This window comes from Bubalus kerabau, chromosome 20, assembly GCF_029407905.1.
Source record: "Bubalus kerabau isolate K-KA32 ecotype Philippines breed swamp buffalo chromosome 20, PCC_UOA_SB_1v2, whole genome shotgun sequence".
Classification (NCBI taxonomy): Eukaryota; Metazoa; Chordata; class Mammalia; order Artiodactyla; family Bovidae; genus Bubalus; species Bubalus kerabau.
Genome location: NC_073643.1, coordinates 45,195,160 through 45,209,752, shown reverse-complemented (window position 1 = coordinate 45,209,752; position 14,593 = coordinate 45,195,160).

Here is a 14,593-nt window from a genome sequence, read left to right as displayed (position 1 = left end):
ATTTTGCTAATATGATCCTGCAGTGATTGAAAAGATAAGGCATGAACCCAGTGATTTACAAGAATCATCTGGCTTTGAATTGAGTTAGTAAGTACTTGGTAGAGGCATTTGTTGGGTTATAGATGAATATTTAGAAGTACAAAGCATTAAATATATATGCCGTGTCTGAAGTATGTTCCCCTAAAACCACTGTTAAAACAAAAGCCTAAGAGCCAACAGGAAATCTCCACCCACTTAGTCAGACTCCTCGGGAGCAGTAAATAGACAGGCCTATCCAGTGTCTTCCAGGTTCACAGAGGAGCTTTGTCACACTAGTAGTAGCTCATTGTAGAGTCCATGCTTTGGCACTAAGAACTTCCCCTAGAGAGTTTGGATCTAGCAATATAGCATACAAATATTCACTTGTCACACAAATAATTCATCAAAAGGCCTTGGGAAACGCAAACGCAGAAACAGATTTCCTCTTGCCCTTCCCATTGATTTTTTTTTTACTTCATTTTGAAATAATTATACTTAGAGAAGAGTTTCAAGAATAGCTCATAGAACTCCCACACACTTTTTATTCAACTTCACCACTTTTTAACATTTGGCCACTTTTTAATATTTGGAGAACCTTTCCATACACACACACACACAGACACACACACACATACATGTGTATTTATGTATGTATTTACATGAGTGTTTTTTTAATGGATTAGTTAAGAGTAGGTTGTACATATAATGTTCTTTTATCCCTTAATATATTCCATAAAAATGGGAATAGTCTGTTGATTTTCAGGAGAAAGTCTGACCTGGCTACCTTCTGTTCTTTTTTGAGAATCACTGACTTTAAGAGCTAGAAGTAACCTGAAAGTGTCTAGTTCACCTCCTTTACACACAGGGAAACCCAGAATTAGCAAATTAGTCAGTCAAAGTCATATTGCTAATATCTGCCAGGAGATCCTCTCTTCTGGCTCTTTCCTCTTTACAAGCCACTTGGTATCATCTGGTCCAAACCATTCAATAGGTTTTATAAATGAGGAAACTATGGCCCAGAAAGGGTTTATGATTTGTCTAAGATCACATAAGAAGTTACTTTCCTGGATTCCATAGGTAGGTATACCTTTTAGTATGGGGCTCAAGAAGAACACTAATTTTCCTGTATTTGCACTCAATGGATAAGCTGATGAATGGACATCTCATGCTTTTGCCTGCCCAGCAATCCTTCCCCCTCCTCTGTCAACAGCTTTGGGAAACTATCCCTCTCCCATTAGATACAGAGTTAGTGGGACTGTACTTTAAAGTTCTGCACTTTTCTGGCCATGAAATGGGCATGTAACCCAGCCTCAGTCAGTCAGCTTCTCTAGGGCATTTGAATTTTTTTTTTAAATAAAGAACAGACTCTTTCCACTTGTTTATTTCTTTTTGGTTGTGCTGGATCTTTGTTGCTGCTCATGGGCTTTCTCTAGTTGCAGTGACCAGGGGCTACTCTTTGTTGCCATGCACAAGCTTCTTATTGTGGTGGTTTCTCTCCTTGCAGAGCACCAGCTCTAGGGTGCTTGGGTGTCAGTAGTTGTGGCACAGGGGCTCATTAGTTGTGGCACACAGGCCCTAGATCACGTGGCCTCCCATAGTTGTGGTTCACAGGCTTTAGTTGCCTTCAGCATACAGAATCTTCCCAGAGCGGGGATTGAACCCTTGTCCCCTGCCTTGGCATATGGATTCTTATCCACTGCATGGACTGTGCCCACCAGGCTCTTCTGTCCATTGGAGTCTCCAGGCAAGAACACTGGAGTGGGTTGCCATTTCCTTCTCCAGGGATTCTTCCTGACCCAGGAATTGAACCCTGGTCTCTTGCATTGCAGGCAGATTCTTTACCATCTGAGCTACCAGGAAAGCCCTGTATCCACTGAACCTCAAGGGAAATCCAGGCATTTGTATATTGAGTAGAAAGCCTCGGATTGAAAAAGATTGAGTTGATAAAGAGGCTCAGTTCAGTCGCTCAGTCATGTCTGACTCTTTACGATCCCATGGACTGCAGCACGCCAGGCCTCCCTGCCCATCACCAACACCTGGAGTTTACTCAGACTTATGTCCATTGACTTGGTGATGCCATCCAACATCTCATCCTCTGTTGTTCCCTTCTCCTCCCACCTTCAATCTTTCCCAGCACCAGGGTCTTCTCAAATCAGTCTATTCTTCACATCAGATGGCCAAAGGATTGGAGTTTCAACTTCAGCATCAGTCCTTCCAATGAATATTCAGCACTGATTTCCTTTAGGGTGTACTGGTTGGATCTCTATGCTGTCCAAGGGACTCTCATGAGTCTTCTCCAACACCACAGTTAAAAAGCATCAATTTTTCAGCGCTCAGCTTTCTTTGTAGTCCAACTCTCACATCCATACATGACTACTGGACAAACCATAGCTTTGACTAGACAGACCTTTCTTGGCAAAGTAATGTTTTTGCTTTTTAATATGCTGTCTAGGTTGGTCATAACTTTTCTTCCAAGGAGCAAGCGTCTTTTAATTTCATGGCTGCAGTCACCATCTGCAGTGATTTTGGAGCCCCCCAAAATAAAGTTTGTCACTGTTTCCATTGTTTCTCCATCTATTTGCCACGAAGTGATGGGACCGGATGCCATGATCTTAGTTTTCTGAATGTTGAGCTTTAAGCCAAATTTATCACTCTCCTCTATCACTTTCATCAGGAGGCTCTTTAGTTCTTTGCTTTCTGCCATAAGGGTGGTGTCATCTGCATATCTGAGGTTATTGATATTTCTCCCGGAAATCTTGATACCAGCTTGTGCTTCATCCAGTCTAGTATTTCTCATGATATACTCTGCATATAAGTTAAATAAGCAAGGGGACACTATACACCCTTGACGTACTCCTTTTCCTATTTGGAACCAGTCTGTTGTTCCATGTCCAGTTGTAACTGTTGCTTCCTGACCTGCATACAAATTTCTCAGGAGGCAGGTCAGGTGGTCTGGTATTCCCATCTCTTGAAGAATTTTCCACAGTTTTGTGATCCACACAGTCAAAGGCTTTGGCATAGTCAATAAAGCCAAAGTAGATGTTTTTCTGGAACTCTCTTGCTTTTCTGGTGATCCAACGGATGCTGGCAATTTGATCTCTGGTATCTCTGCCTTTTCTAAATCCAGCTTGAACATCTGGAAGTTCACAGTTCACATAGTGTTGAAGCCTGGCTTGGAGAATTTTGGGCATTACTTTGCTAGCGTGTGAGATGAGTGCAATTGTGGGGGTAGTTTGAAGATAAGGAGGCTACTTACTGGTTTTTGTTGAGCATCAGCTCTGCTTCCCATCCTTCCTGAGACTTGCTTCTTCATTGTTTATTTCCGTTCTCTTAGCTACCCTTGTTTTTCTAGGACTTTCCATAGGCTTATGTTGGCCAGGGGTAGTTTCTGTTGTTTGCAAACAAAGGAGTCTAACCAGTAACAGCTGACTGAAAAAAGTTTTGCTTTCTGCAACACTTGCTGAAACAGAACTGTGACATAGGTTGCAGAGGAAAAAGTTGGACCTGGGTACACCCTTTCTCAAAGCTTAGCATGAAAGGGTTTTTCAGGCTCATCACTGTGCCATTCAGTCTAACTGATGACATTCCACTTTCCCATTCCCTGAAGTATGTGAATGTGTTCCTTCACAGAGCAACCTTTCTGTTAGTTGTCGTTCTTAGAAATATCTCCAGCAAGGAGGCACCACTTAGTGGTTATTTTAACTCATTGTCCCCAAAGTGTCCATCCGGGTAGAGTGGTGAAATACAATCTGATTTGAGAACAGTAATCAAGGGTGGGCTCCCTGCCTGATTGATTCTAGGGTTTGCCACCAGTAGGAAGTGAAGACACCACTTGTTGTCTTTCCTGACCACCTGAGAGGACTTTTGGAAGGAACTCACTCATATGCAAGAACACATTGGTATCTCCATATTAACATTCAGACAGTGTAGCCTGAGTCTTCATCCAGGAAGAAAAAAAAAATCTCCAGGAAAGCATGATCATCTTCAAAGAAATTCACAAGTCCTCGTTGAAAACAGCTTTTTCTTCCTTAAAATTTTAAAAAATTTTAATATTCTTGGAATAATATATATATTATATATAGTTAACATTATATATAGTTTATTATTGTTAATATTATGACACAGAGCAATTTAGCTTCTCATTAGCCACTCAAGAACCATGCTTTTGCATGACTAAAGATCCAGTCATTTAACAAATACTTTTAGGTCAACTCTGTGCCAGGCATCAGAGTTGACCTAACAACTCTTTTGTTGACCATCATGGTCAACAAAAGAGTCCGAAATGCAGTACTTGGATACAATCTCAAAAACGACAGAATGATCTCTGCTCATTTCCAAGGCAAACCATTCAATATCACAGTAATCCAAGTCTATGCCCCAACCAGTAACACTGAAGAAGCTGAAGTTGAACGGTTGTATGAAGACCTACAAGACCTTTTAGAACTAACACTCAAAAAGGATGTCCTTTTCATTATAGGGGACTGGAATGCAAAAGTAGGAAGTCAAGAAACACCTGGAGTAACAGGCAAATTTGACCTTGGAATACGGAATGAAGCAGGGCAAAGGCTAATAGAGTTTTGCCAAGAAAATGCACTGGTCATAACAAACACCCTCTTCCAACAACACAAGAGAAGACTCTACACAGGGACATCACCAGATGGTCAACACCGAAATCAGATTGATTATATTCTTTGCAGCCAAAGATGGAGAAGCTCTATACAGTCAGCAAAAACAAGACCAGGAGTGGACTGTGGCTCAGACCATGAACTCCTTATTGCCAAATTCAGACTTAAATTGAAGAAAGTAGGGAAAACCACTAGACCATTCAGGTATGACCTAAATCAAATCCCTTATGATTATACAGTGGAAGTGAGAAATAGATTTAAGGGCCTAGATCTGATAGATCGAGTGCCTGATGAACTATGGACTGAGGTTCGTGATATTGTACAGGAGACAGGGATCAAGACCGTCCCCCTTGGAAAAGAAATGCAAAAAAGCAAAATGGCTGTCTGGGGAGGCCTTACAAATAGCTGTGAAAAGAAGAGAAGTGAAAAGCAAAGGAGAAAAGGAAAGATATAAACATCTGAATGCAGAGTTCCAAAGAATAGCAAGAAGAGATAAGAAAGCCTTCTTCAGCAATCAATGCAAAGAAATAGAGGAAAACAACAGAATGGGAAAGACTAGAGATCTCTTCAAGAAAATCAGAGATAGCAAAGGAACATTTCATGCAAAGACCAGCTCGATAAAGGACAGAAATGGTATGGACCTAACAGAAGCAGAAGATATTAAGAAGAGGTGGCAAGAATACACAGAAGAACTGTACAAAAAGGATCTTCACGACCCAGATAATCACGATGGTGTGATCACTCATCTAGAGCCAGACATTCTGGAATGTGAAGTCAAGTGGGCCTTAGAAAGCATTGCTACGAACAAAGCTAGTGGAGGTGATAGAATTCCAGGTGAGCTATTCCAAATCCTGAAAGATGATGCTGTGAGAGTGCTGCACTCAATATGCCAGCAAATTTGGAAAACTCAGCAGTGGCCACAGGACTAGAAAAGGTCAGTTTTCATTCCAATCCCAAAGAAAGGCAATGCCAAAGAATGCTCAAACTACCGCACAATTGCACTCATCTCACACGCTAGTAAAGTCATGCTCAAAATTCTCCAAGCCAGGCTTCAGCAATATGTGAACCGTGAACTTCCTGATGTTCAAGCTTGTTTTAGAAAAGGCAGAGGAACCAGAGACGAAATTGCCAACATCCACTGGATCATGGAAAAAGCAAGAGAGTTCCAGAAAAACATCTATTTCTGCTTTATTGACTATGCCAAAGCCTTTGACTGTGTGGATCACAATAAACTGTGGAAAATTCTGAAAGAGTTGGGAATACCAGACTACCTGAACTGCCTCTTGAGAAATCTGTATGCAGGTCAGGAAGCAACAGTTAGAACTGGACATGGAACAACAGACTGGTTCCAAATAGGAAAAGGAGTACATCAAGGCTGTATATTGTCATCCTGTTTATTTAACTTCTATGCAGAGTACATCATGAGAAACACTGGACTGGAAGAAACACAAGCTGGAATCAAGATTGCCGGGAGAAATATCAATAACCTCAGATATGCAGATGACACCACCCTGATGGCAGAAAGTGACTACTACTACTACTCACTTCAGTCGTGTCTGACTCTGTGCCACCCCATAGACAGCAACCCACCAGGCTCCCCCATCCCTGGGATTCTCCAGGCAAGAACACTGGAGTGGGTTGCCATTTCCTTCTCCAATGCATGAAAGTGAAAAGTGCAAGTGAAGTCGCTCAGTCATGTCCGACTCTTAGCGACCCCATGGACTGCAGCCTACCAGGCTCCTCTGCCCATGCGATTTTCCAGGCAACAGTACTGGAGTGGGGTGCCATTGTGTTCTCTGGGCAGAAAGTGAAGAGGAACTAAAAAGCCTCTTGATGAAAGTGAAAGTGGAGAGTGAAATAGTTGGCTTAAAGCTCAACATTCAGAAAACGAAGATCATGGCATCCAGTTCCATCACTTCATGGGAAATAGATGGGAAACAGTGGAAAGAGTGTCAGACTTTATTTTTTTGGGCTCCAAAATCACTGCAGATGGTGACTGCAGCCATGAAATTAAAAGAAGCTTACTCCTTGGAAGGAAAATGACCAACCTAGATAGCATATTCAAAAGCAGAGACATTACTTTGCCAACAAAGGTCCCTCTAGTCAAGGCTATGGTTTTTCCTGTGGTCATGTATGGATGTGAGAGTTGGACTGTGAAGGCTGAGCGCCGAAGAATTGATGCTTTTGAACTGTGGTGTTGGAGAAGACTCTTGAGAGTCCCTTGGACTGCAAGGAGATCCAACCAGTCCATTCTGAAGGAGATCAGCCCTGGGATTTCTTTGGAAGGAATGATGCTAAAGCTGAAACTCCAGTACTTTGGCCACCTCATGCGAAGAGTTGACTCATTGGAAAAGACTGTGATGCTGGGAGGGACTAGGGGCAAGAGAAGGGGATGACAGAGGATGAGATGGCTGGATGGCATCACTGACTCGATGGACGTGAGTCTGAGTGAATTCCAGGAGTTTGTGATGGACAGGGAGGCCAGGTGTGCTGCGATTCATGGGGTCGCAAAGAGTCGGACACGACTGAGCTACTGATCTGATCTGATCTGATCTGTGCTAGGCACATAGCAAAAGCTAACAGGTTCCTTACTCTTATAGAGTTTACAGTCCAGAGATTAACAGACGTTAATCAAGATGTTATACTTGTACCCCATTACAAAGTGTTATAGGTGCTATGAATTGACAAGTACAAAGATCTGTGAGAGATCGAAAGTAAACAGTTTTTCTCAAAACAGATTCCGTAATTCCAAGTGAATTTCTTAAAAAGGCTAGAGGACAATCCCTCCCCCTGCTCTATGAATCTATAAGTGGTCTGTGAGTGTACCAGCCCAGCCCTGGTCAAAACAACCATTAAAAATCTAGTCCCCCTTTCAGAGCAAAACTCAGGTTTTCTGCCCTTATTTTCTCATTGTGTTAATCATTATTGTTTTCAAAGTGAAAGATAAGAAGAAAATCAGTCAAAATGTTTGTTTTAAAGGCAAATACCATTGGGAAGATATATTCATTTTCTATTGCTGCTATAACAATCTACCATAAGTGGAGTAGCCTAACACAATTTCTTAAAATTCTATAGACTGGCAGTCCAACTGGGTCTCACTAGGATAAAAGCAAGGCATTGGCTTTTCTGAAGTCTCTAGGAGAGTATTGGTTTCTTTGCTTTTTCCAGCTTCTAGAGGCTTCCTTCATTTCTTGGTTTGTGGCCCCCCTTCCTCCATGTTCAAAGTCAGCAACAGGTTGAGTTCTCAGGTCACATCTCTCTGATTTACTTGCTGCCTCCCTCTTCCACTTTTAAGGACTCATGTGATTAAAAGTAGATTCACCCAGGTAATCCATGATAATCTTCCCAGCTCAAACTCTGCACCCTTAATTATACCTGCAAAGTCTCCTTTGCCTTATATAACCTAATGTACTCTTTCTTGTAGGTTCTTTGGATTAGAATATAGACATCTTTGAGAGGCTGTTGTTCTGCCTACCACAGAAGGCATGGAAAATGTTGGTAAGGGTGAAAAAAGGGAGATGCTTCATTCTTTGTGAACAAGAGGTACAAGGTGATGGCATTTTTCTACATATGGTAGTTATCTCCCGGCAGTGGAATTATAGGTAATTTTTTTTAATACTTCTCTGCTTTCCAAGCTTCCTACATTATAAATAAAATACTTTTTTAAAAAGCACTATATTTTAGTTATTTCGAAGAGTGTCTATTGTAAGGAAGTGGACATTGAGACATTTCAGAATAGAGTCATGATTGGAACTCACTGTGAAAAGTTTGGTTTGTGTGTGTGTGTGTCTCACACATACACACACACACAGATACACGGAAAAGGCAAAATGGCCAAATGATATGTCAAAGAGGAGTAATATGTGCATTCATTGTAATTGTAGTTTTCCTGTGCATTTGAAATGTTCTATAGTAAAAAGCAAAACTCGAATGGACAGAGAATGTATTTGATTTCATAGTCTAATTATCATTTTAAAGAATAACAGACTCTAAGAGTGAAAAGATAAGTTACAAAATCAAGGCATGTTTTCTCTGGCAACCATCTTTCCTGCTGATACCAAGTTATATAATTCGATTCCAGGAGTTAGAGACATAGACCTGACTGGTTTCACTTGAAAAGTTCTCATTTCTATAAGAATGCTTGTTTACTGTCAGCAGCCTCCTAATTTGTCCTAGCATTTCATATGCTCTCCTTGTTAGCATGCTGGACTTGAACAGAGCAGACTGGATTCTCAAAACAATATGCCCAGTGTGTGACCAGCTCTGTAATTTGACGGGCACAGTACAAAGTAAAAATGAGGGGCCTTTTGTTTAAAAAAAGTATTAAGAATTTCGAGACAACAGAGTCCTTCTCAACGCAGAGCCTGTGTAAGTTCACACGCTTATAAAATCGGCCCTACACAAAGCCCAGCAGACTCCACCAATGGTCTCCTCCCACCAAGCCTTATATGCTGGGTATGCTTGGTGGGAATAGGCGTGGAGGAAGAGCAGGAACTCTAGACTCATTTTACTAGTCTCTTTACTCCATTTCAACCAAATGTCTTAGGAATGCTTGCAATCAAAGATTCCATCTATGAAGTCTGTGAATTATTACCATTCAGTGAGATGCTTTTGACCATTATCAAGGACACTGTTGTATAATTATAGAACAATGCACTTATCTGAAACAAAAGCTCTAATGTAGCTTATTAAAAGGAAATTAATATTAAAAAACAATGATTTAGAATGTTAGTCTTCTCAAAATAAAGAATATACTTTAAATATTTTTTTAAAAATCACTAGATGAACAAAACCACCATGTATAAACAGTCTCTGATATTTTAATTGGTAACTAAGTTATTTAAAAACAAACCCAAATATACCAGTAAAAATTGAGAAAGAAAATGCCTCATGTGGCTTTTTGACCCATCCCTTTTATTCTTAAGCATTTGCTGCATTCCAGCTAACATTCTTAAATTGATTATAAAAAGCAAGAGAACGCTCCCAGTAATCAAAAGGGAACTTACACAAGAGTGACCGAAGAAACACAGTTTCTTATCTTCTTCTTTCTCCCCCTAATCCAAGCTTTTTGCTATTGATATAAAATATTTATCATATCTAGCAACTGAACAACAGCAACAACAATAATATTTATCACGTTTAGTAATAAGGCTCCTAGTGTTGATTTTCCTATTTCTGATAATATGATATTTTAAAAAGGGCATGCCTCAAATGGGCTTAGAAAAACATCTGAAAGGATATAGCTAATAAACTGTTAACAGTAGCTAGCCCTGGGCTGAGGATTTGTGATGAGGATAGAGAGAATTTTTACTTTCCTTACTTTTGCTTATATGAATATATACAATGAATATGTGTTCACTTTATCAAAAAAAATCAATAAAGAAATTTTTCAAAAAGAACAACAAATAAAGCCTATACTTTAGGTTTAGCATGGAGATTTAGAATCAGTCACTTAATCTCTTTAGTCTCACTTTCCCTACCTATAAAATGGGGTTAGTACCACACAGAGATGTTATGAGGAAAATGTATGGTAAATACACTTTCAATAAATGTTCCTTCTCTGAGCCTCAGGTTCTTTGCCTGCAGAATGAGGGAATTTGATTAGTTGTCCATGATCTTTCTGAAAGTTAATCTTCGGATTCCCTCTTTTTATATTCACAGAGAAAGACTGCTACGTGAAAAATAAATCTCTTTATTTGTCTGCAGGTAATTGTGTTTCTTTTATTTCCTGAAGAACCAGGAAGCCAAAAACTAATGAGCAGTACCTCTGGAATGTTTGGGTAACTCCACCCTGGGCACCTGGGAAATGACAGAGTATTTCCACTCATTAGAATCTCCCTGATCAGAGGGGGATGGGGTGGTGCGGGGAGAGCTTTTCTTATTGTGAAGATTAAACTTCAGTTTCAAGAAGCCAGTGTGTGCCATTAAAAATAGTATATCCTCTCAATTTTAATCTTTGACTACTCCAGTTCTTCTCTTTAATTAGTTCGCTTACTTATATGTGTTTGCAACTCAGATACTCTCCTTAAGCAGTTATGCAAGTTATTCACTATATCATCTGCCATTGGTTAAAATCCAATTTGATGATTATCGAATGCATATTAAATGAGTTTACAGAGTAAACTCTTTAAGTTGAGTTGTCTCTTACACATCTGAAATGCTAATAATTGCCTATCTTTCATGGTGCTAGGGAAATAATTTTGCAGTTCTTCCTTTCTTTTTCTTAGATTGAAAAGTAGCATGGATCATGGCAGTGGTAGTAATGATCAGTTTATTTAAAAAATAAAAATAAAAGAGGAAGAGAAAACTACTCATTGGGAAATACTATAATTCCACATTTCTCAAAACATAACATGCTTTTTATTTAATTAAAGTATTGTATGGATACAGAATCATAGACAGCAACACCCACATGGCTTAGAATTCAAAATATCTCATGTTTGAGATGTCTTAATTTAAGCCTTTTTTGTGCCTACCAAATACCAGTGGGTGAAGAACGCCTTCAATGCCATTTTAGCATTTCCAGCACCCTCCATAGCTTCATAAAATTTTTTACCCTTCCAGGTTATAGCAGTCCCAGCTATTCTTTGGAAAAATACGTGAAAAAGCGTATTCTCTTTGTTTAACATTCGTTTTAAGAGACTGTAGTAGAATTGAACATAAAGAGATAAATTTTGTTTCCACATTTATGAATACATTTCTCTATATGCAAATTAGAGATAATACAACTTGCCTCTTACTGTATGTGGAAGGCTGGAAGAATTCTTAGTATTAGTAATAATAATAGAAACTGACCTTCTTTGAGCATCTACTATTTTCTAGGCATCATTATCTTATTTTATCCTAATGTTATCTTATTTAATCCTAAGACTCTGTGGGGTACTATCTACTTTTTTTTCAAATGAGGAAATTGAAACTTAGAGAAGCTAAATCATTTATAATTTACAGTGCTTTTAAATGGTGATGCAATGTCTGATTTTGAAACCTTGATTTTCATGATTCTACTTTGATCTTCTAGGAGAAAGGTGGGAATATTCTGAAGACCACTGCATTCATTGCCTGCAAGTCCTTCAGCAACTGAAACTACTTTTCTATGTCCTTCTTTCTTGACCACCTCTCCTTATGCTTACGTGAACTCTTAGTTGTGGCATGTGGAATCTAGTTCCCTGACCAGGGATTGAACCCAGGCCCCCCTGCATTGGGACCACAGAATTTTAACCACTGGACCACTAGGGAAATCCTGATTCCTACTTATTTTTCACGTCAGTTTAATTACTCTACCATGCTCCCATTATCCGTGATAAATTCATTACAGCAAGAATCTTATTGTAATGTTTCATCACCTAAATAGTGAACAACTCAAGGGAGTCTTTTTTTTTTTCTTTCCATTGTTGTATTTCCAGGATCTATGGCAGTAGCTGTTTCCCACCTTCAAATAAAATATTTATAGAGTGAATGAATGAAAAGACTTTTAAGTTAAGTGACTTATAAGTTCATGCAAAGAACTGATTAGGGTTATGTGGAGAGTCCTATATTAGTTTATTCTACAAAAGCCTAAAAGTTACTACAAATGAAAAAAATTTCATCCTCTTATATTAAAACTTTTCAACACATCCTTATTTTTCTCCAGAATACAGTACCAGGAACACAGTAATTCAGTACATATTTGGTAAAATAGTGAAGAATGTTAGAAAAGTATACAAGGTCCTTATAATCTTCTATAATCTAACACATATTCTAATACTTTCAGTTCAGTTCCGTCGCTCAGTCGTGTCCGACTCTTTGTGATCCCATGAATTGCAGCACGCCAGCCCTCCCTGTCTATCACCAGCTCCTGGAGTTCACTCAAACTCACGCCCATCGAGTCAGTGATGCCATCCAGCCATCTCATCCTCTGGCGTCCCCTTCTCCTCCTACCTCCAATCCCTCCCAGCATCGGAGTCTTTTCCAATGAGTCAGCTCTTCACATGAGGTGGCCAAAGTACTGGAGTTTCAGCTTTAACATCATTCCCTCCAAAGAACACCCAGGACTGATCTCCTTTAGAATGGACTGGTTGGATCTCCTTGCAGTCCAAGGGACTCTCAAGAGTCTTCTCCAACACCACAGTTCAAAAGCATCACTTCTTCGGCGCTCAGCTTTCTTCACAGTCCAACTCTCACATCCATACATGACTACTGGAAAAACCATAGCCTTGACTAGACGGATCTTTGTTGGCAAAGTAATGTCTCTGCTTTTGAATATGCTATCTAGGTTGGTCATAACTTTCCTTCCAGGGAGTAACTGTCTTTTAATTTCATGGCTGCAGTCACCATCTGCAGTGATTTTGGAGCCCAAAAAAATAAAGTCTGACATTGTTTCCACTGTTTCCCCATCTATTTCCCATGAAGTGATGGGGCCAGATGCCATGATCTTCATTTTCTGAATGTTGAGCTTTAAGCCAACTTTTTCACTCTCCTCTTTCACTTTCATCAAGAGGCTTTTTAGTTCCTCTTCACTTTCTGCCATAAGGGTGGTGTCATCTGCATACCTGAGGTTATTGATATTTCTCGCGGCAATCTTGATTCCAGCTATGTTTCTTCCAGCCCAGCGTTTCTCATGATGTACTCCGCATATAAGTTTATTTTGTAATAATGAAAAGTACAGTATGTACTTTTCAATCATGTATCAAATACTTATTTAGTCACTATTATGTGCTAGGCATATTGGCCCATTGTTTCAAACAGCCTTATTCTTTTTCTCCCTGGAACCTTATGAAGCCATTCATCAAATACTATATTTATTGTGGTTTTCCTACCAGCCTTCTTTCAGTTCAGTTACCTCCCATAGAAGACCATCTCTGACTCCTTTAGCACCCAGTGCTTGCTTAGCCCTGATTACATCAAAGTGAAGTTACCTCTGTTTGTCACACTTCTCTCCCCATCCCTATCTCATAGTACTCAGGTGTAATCTCAGAAGAAAAATATGAGGTTTTATGCACCTATGTGTTTCCAGGGTTCAGGACCAAGCTTGGGACCAGGCCTCAATTCTATATATACGAATTGAAATGCACCGTCCGTTACTCTTTTATGAGCAAATGGATTACTACCTTGAATTCTCACAACAGGTGAGTTAAGTATTATCTCCATGTAATTGATGACAAAACGAGGCTTGAAGTGGTTTAGAAATGTGCCCAAGGTCACACAGTGGTGAAGCCTGTTGTCAAAGGAATCTGAAGAATGAAGTCACCACTGATTCTAAATGAGTATGGCTCATTTCTTCTATCTTTTTCTTGAAATTTTCGTTTAGATTTGGCGAAGTCTTTCCCTTTTGAGACTAATGACTCCTTATCTACCTTATTATTTTGAGTGCAGGAAATACCTCTTTCTTCAGATTCGAAATTGTTCGACCTCTTTCTGGAAGCAACGTGATGTTAACTTTTCTGATATAACTAACACTCATTTCGGGGTAGAATCTGAGTTAGGAGCCTTGGGGGACAAGATAGGCCCAGTTTACAGTAAGGTCATTTGAAATGGAATGCAGGGACTAAGAAAGTTTTCCTCCGGGCAGGATACCTGGCAAGGGGAGAATGGACCTTAAGATGCACAAATCCTAAGGCTTGTGGGAATTTAATTGCTCACACCTAGGGCAGCTGTGGGGTACTGTGTTGCCCACAGCTAAGATGGATGCTAATAGCATCTCCTTCGGATGAGTTTGTCCTCCTTGCTCATTGGTATTTTCAACCAGGACTATAGTGAATAAAATTTAGGAAAAGCAGGCGCCTTCTTACCAAGATGGTAAAGTAGGAAGTTGGCAAGTTACATTTAGGAAACCTTCAACAAGTCAAAAAAATTTTTATTGCCCTTAACCAAAATGGTAGTAAAGGTTGCCCCACGGTTTTGAAGCGTCTAACCCTTAACTAAGATGGCGTTCGGAAGCTTGTTGAAAATTGGCTTGCCCTCTTTTCCGCCCT